Genomic DNA, 7,787 nt, shown 5'->3' with positions numbered 1-7,787 from the left:
TGCTTGGTATATGGCATTCGGTAAAATTAAATTATTATCTTTCCCCAGATCCGACGTTTGGGTGGTGGGGGCTCATTAACTCACTGTTACGCAGGGAAACAGCGTGTAGAAGCCAGAGGAAGCTGGCCTGTTCAGCCTGCTCTCACACCTCCAGGTCACAGGCTGACTCCTTCCTGCAGGGCCTTACCTGTAGCGTTTCAGGGTTCGTGGGTGCCTTGCTTCGGCTTCCTGCGGTGATACATAGTCAGGCCTCTGCACTGGCACCATGTCCTGTAATGGCCTGTGCCTTGGTGAGGGGCAAGCTTCTACAGGATGACTCGCTGCAATGTCCTGTCCAAGACGTGTAACCTCTCAGCCTTCCTAATGCTGGGATCCACACAGTTCCTCATGTTGTGGTGACCCCCAACCCTAAAATAATTTTTGTTGCTACTTCATAAGTGTAATTTTGCTACTGTTATGAATCATAAGGTAAAAAAAAAAATCTTTTTTGGAGACAGAGGTTTGCCAAAGGATTCACAACCCACAGGTTGAGAACTCCTCCAGCCATCATCTCACTGTCCTCAAATACTTATTTCCGTTAAAGAAGGTAAATAAAACATGTGGAAATCCTTTGTAAACTACCTGATGTATGAAATGTGAGTGGCACCCTTTTGTAGAACTTTTGAAAAAAGTAGTGGACACTGTATAGCATCCTTGGATGTTGTGGTGAGTGCTAAATGTGATTTCTGTTAGGAAGGATTCAGAGCGGTGTTCTGCCAGTCAAGCCCAATCGTCATTTTCGCCTGGTGCTCCTGCTTGCCGACTTAGACGCGCTGGCTTTATTTCTTCACTGTTAAATTTCCAGCCACACACACAGGATAATTACCTGCACCTGAAGCAAAGAAGAAGAGTCATACAGAAAAGACCACTAAGCTCACTGGTGTTTCATCTGTTTCTAATTCCTAACAGAGACAAGAGCAGCATGAGGACAGAGAACCAGAGCAGCGTGTCCGAGTTCCTCCTCCTGGGGCTCCCCATCCGGCCAGAGGACCAAGCCATGATCTCCGCCCTGTTCCTGGCCATGTACCTGACCACGGTGCTGGGGAACCTGCTCATCATCCTGCTCATCAGGCTGGACTCTCGCCTCCACACCCCCATGTACTTCTTCCTCAGCCGCTTGGCCTTCTCTGACATCTCCCTTGCTTCCATTACTGTTCCCAGAATGCTGATAAATATTCAGTCTCAGCAACGTTCCATCTCCTACAAGGGATGCATCTCTCAGATGTATTTTTTTGTTCTGTTTGGCTGCCTGGACAATTTCCTTCTCGCAGTGATGGCCCATGACAGGTATGTGGCTGTCTGTCATCCGCTGTGCTATATCACTGTCATGAGGGAGGAGCTTTGCATCTGCCTAGTTGCTGGGTCGTGGTTCTTCTGTTGTGTCCATGCTCTCTGTCCTTCTGTGCCAATAACACTGTGCCCAACTTCTTCTGTGACCTCATTGCCCTCCTGAAGCTGAGCTGCTCAGACATCTCCCTCAATAAGCTAGTCATCTTCACTGAGGGAGGATTCCTTTTCATCCTGCCTCTGAGTACCATCCTGGGCTCTTACATTCACATAGGGAGCACTGCCTTGAGGGCCCCCTCTACAAAGAGATTCTTGAAAACCTTTTCTACCTGTGGCTCCCATCTCTTTGTGGTGTCTTTGTACTATGAGGCACTTGCGGGTGTTTTTTTTTCTCTTCATTCCAGAACTCCAGCGACAAAGACATAGTTGCTTCTGTTATTTATACAGTAGTCACACCCCTGCTGAATCCTTTCATCTACAGCCTGAGGAACCAAGATATAAAACAGGCTCTAGAAACAGTTGTCTCTAGGACCAACTTCTTTAAGTGACAGACATTCACTCCATTTACTATGGACACTTTTCCATACATTTCCTAAAATTGCTGTATAACTGATAGTTATGAGTGTTTAGCATTAGTTGCCATGCCCAGGAGTTTCTGTTTTTGTTTGGATGTTTGATGTGGTTCTGGGGGGTGGAGCTCAGGGACTCACTAATAGGAGGCTACATCCCAAGTCCTGCACAGTGTTCCTGACAGGTCAACTGGGTCACGTTTAGTTCCCGAGTGGCTTGATTCCTACCATTAGCTTTTGCTTGCTCATCATCCTGTGTTATAATCTATGCCTTTTAACTGACTCATGTATCGTCATGTGCTGACGCAGGTTTATGCTGGGTTTATGCCATTTGTATACGTTTTCCCCAGTTATGACATCACACTACTAGCTTGAAATCAGACATCATAGGAATGATTACACTATGGAAATTGGCCAGTTCAGTCAGCACACATCATAGCATAATTTTACTTTTTAACATCCTTACACATTGATGTATTCACTTTATAACAATGTAAAGTTGAATTTTTCTCTTTATGTGCTCTGAAAATTATGTTTCTAGGGAATTCAATTATCAACATTTAAAGTACCTGTGGTACACTTGGGTTTATATTTTCCACATTGCTGTTTTCTGTTTGAGACATTTATTACAAATGTTTGTTTGCATTGTGATTATGTATTTCTGTTATTTTATTTCCCCTACTAATTTGTTTTGGGGATTAATTTTTTTTTTTGTTTGAGACAGAGTCTCAGTATGTAGTCCTGGCTGTCCTAGAACTCATTATGTAGACTAGTCTGGCCTTGACTCACAGAGGCTCACTTTCCTTTGTCTTTGAGTGCAGGGATTGAAGATGTGTGTCACCAAACTCAGCTCTAATTAGCTTGTTAATATGTTATTTTCTACTTTTGTGTGTTTTGTATAGAAATTGTGATTATGCTTTCTGTCAAAAATTCTAAATTGAGGTATAACATGTATAACATAATATAGGAATTTTTTTTTGTTTTAAACATTTAAGATATATGATTAACCATCCTAATTGTCCAATTTCCAGAACTTCCAAAGAAAGTGGCTGTAATCTTGATTGGGGACATTTCCAGTGGTTTTGGTGTGTACACTTTTTATTTGTGTATATTGTTTTCCTGAAAATGTATTCCAGGAGCTGGAGAGAAGGCTCAGTAATTAAAGCACTGGCTGCTCTTCAGGTGATCTGGGTTTGGTTCCCAGCACCCACAACCCACATCGTGGCTCACAACTGCCTGTAATTCCAGTTAAGGGGATCCAATGCACTTCTTTGGCTTTCAGACACCAAGGATGCACATTACGCACAGACACACACACACACACACACACACACACACACACACACACGCAGGCAAAACAGACACTTAAAAATTAAAAACATAATTCTATTATGTTTAAAATTCTTTTATTGATGCTGAGATTTCAGCTACCAAGAACGTATGTTTGTAAGGGACCTGTGTTGTTTGTAGTTTCTGTCAAACTATTCTTTTGTCTTGGCTTTTCATTATCTTGGGGCATGAGAAGGTCCAGTTTTCTGTGTATTCATCCTTATGTATTGTTGGAGTCTTTTGTATGGGGTATTGCTTTCATGAGTTTTGGAAAATTCTCAGCTACTATCTCATTAAGTACTACTTCTGATCTAATTAATATTTCTTTTGTTCTCAGTCCCGAAATAATATACATTTTAACTTTTTGAGTATGTTCCCAAATCTCATGTCTTCTTTGGGGCATTATTCAGTTTTTTTTTTTCTCACTATGTTTAAACCTATCTGTCATCTAACAACTTGTTTTCCAGTTTAAGAATTCTTTCTTGGACTAGGGAGATAGATGGCTCGTTGGCTGAGAGGGCTTGCTGTGGAGGCCCAGCAACCGGAGTTCCGATCCTCAGAATGCACACCAAAGCCAGAGGCAGCAGCAGTGCAAATGCCTGCGATCCCGGGTCACTCAGGGGAAACAGGGGGCAGAGACACGAGAATCTCTAGAAACTTGCGACCCACAGCTCTAACAAGACCCACCTCAAACAAGATGAAGACGTGAGGTACCAACCTTCAAAGCATGTCAGAGCACGCACACATCTCCTAGTGCTCATTGTTACAATGTCAAATGCAGAGTGACTTCTGGCGCTATGAAAGCTTCACCATAGAAAACAAGGCTTTTAGGTTAGATCCAGCTCAGCTCCCTGACTGGTTGCTCAATACAACATGGTCAGGCTTGGAATCACATATACACAATCGCACAAATGGGCTCAGCAGGTTATATTTGAATATTTATGTCTGGATATGTAACAGTAATCATCAAGGAAAAGGAGGCCATCAGTTTTAGAGGGAATGAAGGGAGCATGGGAAAGATTGGAGGGAAAATGTAATTATATTTTAATTAAAACAAAAAATAAATCTTAAAAATAAAAATATTCTTCCACTGAGTCAACAGCGAGGTGGCTGTATGGTAAGTAATAAGGAAGCATGAAAGTGAGATCTAATGGACATCATTAAAAAAAATAAATTCAGTATATGTGCTGCCAAAGCCAGCACAATACACTCTCATCTAAGTGGATATTAGCCGTATAATATAGGTTAGCCATACTAAAAACTATAGACCTAAAGAAGCTAAACACTAAAGAGGACCTTACGGAGGATGCTTAAATCTCATAAAGAATGGCAAACAGGATAGACACCAGGAGCAGTGGAAGAGAGGAATCAGGATGGGAGTGTACTGTAGAGGGTCCACCCAGCAGGGAATCGAAGCAGATGCTAAGACTCACAGCCAAACTTTGGGCAGAGCACAGGGAGTCTTACTGAAGAAGGGGGCAGGGGATAGAGGACATGGAGGGGACAGGAGCTCCACAAGGAAACCAACGAGCTAAAAAACCTGAGCTCAGGGGGTTCTGCAGAGACTGATGCACCAACCAAGGGCCATGCATGGAGAGGGTATAGACCCCCCTGTTCAGATGTAGCCGATTGCCAGCTAAGTCTCCATGTGGGTCTCTGAGTAAGGGGAGCAGAGGCTGCCTCTATCATGAACTCGATTGCCTGCTCTTTAATCACTTGCCCCTGGTGATGAGGCCTTGCAGGCCACAGAGGAAGAGGATCCAGGCAGTCCTGATGAGACCTGATAAGCTATGGGCAGATGGCAGAGGAGGAGAACTCCCCTTTTCAGTTGACTAGGGAAGGGGATGGATGGAAATAGGGAGAGGGAGGGAGAAGACTAGGAGGAGTTGAGGGAAGGGGCTTTAATCAGATTTTTTAGTGAATAAATTGTGAAAAAGTAAAAATAAAAAACAAAAAAAGAAAAAAATTAGAAGCATAGGTGTAGAAGGACAAGTACAAGCTAAAGGAATAGAAAATACACTCAACAAAACCATAGCCAAAAAAAAACAAAACAAAAACAAAACAAACAAACAAACAAACAAAAAAAACAACCAAAACCAAAACCATACAATCCCTCTAATCTAGGTAAAGAGATAGCTATCCTGTATATAGGGCACAATAAATTGCTAAACATTCAAGACCAGAAACGAACACCCACACTTTGTAATAGAGTTAAAACGCTAAGGATGATGAAGAAAGAAAGATTATTAATGGCTGCAAAAGAGAAGCACAAAGTCACACATAAAGACAAACCAATTAGAATAATAGCAAAATTTCCAACAGAAAGCAGAAAAGTCAGGAGTGCATACAATAACATTTCAAACTCTGGGAGAGAGTAACTGCCAAACCAGATCACTATACCTAGCAAAACAATGCTTCACAATTGAAGGAGGAAAAGAAAAACATTCCATAGTATGCACAAATTAAAGGTGTTTGGTTGAAACCCCTGCTCACACCTGCGCAAGTGGAAAACCCTGTCTGCTCTCCTTCCCTCAACCCTACCCAGATGGAGAAAACTCCGGGGTAACACATGTTAAAGTAACTTACTCACCTGTTGTAATTATTGTCTTGGAGGTTTACTGCCTCTGTCTGCTACCTTGAAGCTTTGACTTAATTGCTGAATAAGCCCACTCTTTCCAGTTCTTTCTGAACTCTGGTTGGCTTGCTCAACTCAGCTATTCTGGCTCAAACCCCTCTCCAAGCTGACTGATTCAATCTGGCTTTTCTCAGTTTCTCACTGAATTGCTCTGTTTCACCTCAAACTAACTCTAGCAATCTGTTTTAATCTTCTGGCTCCTCATTCTCTGGCTCCTTCTGTCTTCTTCACCTGTGTCTAGTTTGTTCTTTCTTCAACCTTTCTCTGTAAAACTCTCTCAGTAAAACTGCCTCTGATTTCCACAGACTGAACTTCCACAAACTCAACTCCACCGCTTTTGCCTCTCAACTCACTGATTCAACCAAACTCCCGAACAGCACTCAGAGATCTGCATGCTTCTGTCTCCGGAGCACCAGGATTAAAAGTGCACCACCATGCCTGGACCTAAGCTTTTCTCTGTTTGGAACTCGTTCTGTACCAGGCTAGCATGGACCTCAGAGATTTGTTTGCCTTGGTCTCCTGGGATTAAAGATGTGCCTGTGCTCCAGGTCACACAGACCTAGAAGATCTTTTGGGTATGACGTCTTGCCAGAGCAGCCATGTTCTCAATTAAAATTTCTTTACAAGCACATCATCAGCCCTCACCACCATGTTTCTGGCAACCCACTCAAGAGTGCCCGTGTAGAGTTTAGTTTTGACCACATATGGGCACAATCCCAGCTCCTATCTGACACATCATCAGCCCTCACATAAGACCTATAAAACCCCCTTGCCTTAGCCTGGTGCATGATTTTCCTGGCCCCAGTTAATCTGCCTGGAAGTACCATGTAATAAAACTGCCTTTATCTACTTTTCTTTTCTTTTCTTTTTTTTTTTTTTTTTTTGAGACAGGGTTTCTCTGTTACACAGAGAGCTGGCTGTCCTGGACTCTCTTGGTAGACGAGCCTGGCCTCAAACTCACAGATATCCTGCTGCCTCTGCCTCCCGAGTGCTGGGATTAAAGATGTGCACCACCATCACCGGGCATGTGGCTTGCTGTGATCGTACACTGGTTAGTGCTCTTAGTTGTGGCCACAGCAGCCTTTATCTTCTTTTAACCTGGTCTAATCTGACCTATACTCCACCAGGGGAAAACCTTCCTCCATAGCCTTTATACACCATCCTTGTCCCTCTCTGGGAAGTGGCCTCAGTTGAGGGGGATACTCGAGTTCATGTTCCTTTCTCCCTCCAAGACCTCTCCCAGATGGAAAAGCAGCTAGTCTCTTCCTCTGGCAACCCACCACCTATATTAAGGAGTTCTGCTACTTTTGCCAGGCCTTTGGCATGACCTCTATGTTATCCAGGGCTCCACCTCAGAGAGGTTCAGGCAGCGGCCAGGTAGTACAGACTAGACCCACCTCGTGGACAAAATGTCCCTGTGGGTGACACTGAGGTGCCGACTACAGAACCTAACTGGGGCTATCAACTGGGTCAAAATGGCCCCCAAAAGAGGGACCTCACAGTCTGCTGCCTCCTTCAGGGCAGGGAAATGGTCTCAAGCAAAGTTAACTTTGATAAGCTCTGCAAAATTACACAGTGAGCTGACAAATATCCAGCCATTTTTCTAAAGCAATTACCAGAGACCATGATTTAACATACCCATCTTGACCCAGACTTCCCAGTGGGAGCCACGGTCCTGGCTACTCATTTTATTTCCCAGTCATTAGCAGATATTCAGGGAAAAAAAATAAAAGCATAAAAAAGGCTGAGGATGGTCTCCAAACCCCCATTTAGGAGTTGATGAAGATGGCATTGAAGGTGTTTAGTGCCTGAAAGGAGGTGGCTGAGTATTCCTAACAGGTTTGGCTATAAAACAAAAAACAAAAAAACAAAACAAAAAAAAAAGAAAGAAAGAAAGAAAGAAAGAAAGAAAGAAAGAAAGAAAGAAA

At 43.1% G+C, this 7,787-nt stretch overlaps 1 pseudogene; it reads left to right on the top strand.

Annotated features, from left to right (window-relative positions):
- Positions 1 to 961: 961 nt before the first annotated feature.
- LOC129671530 (olfactory receptor 1J4-like) lies at positions 962 to 1,874 on the top strand (annotated as a pseudogene).
- Positions 1,875 to 7,787: the final 5,913 nt, after the last annotated feature.

The sequence above is a fragment of the Psammomys obesus genome, unplaced genomic scaffold (assembly GCF_907164565.1).
Source record: "Psammomys obesus unplaced genomic scaffold, mPsaObe1.curated_primary_1811, whole genome shotgun sequence".
Lineage (NCBI taxonomy): Eukaryota > Metazoa > Chordata > Mammalia > Rodentia > Muridae > Psammomys > Psammomys obesus.
Note: the sequence above shows the minus strand (reverse complement) of the source record. Positions and strands in the feature narration are given on the sequence as shown.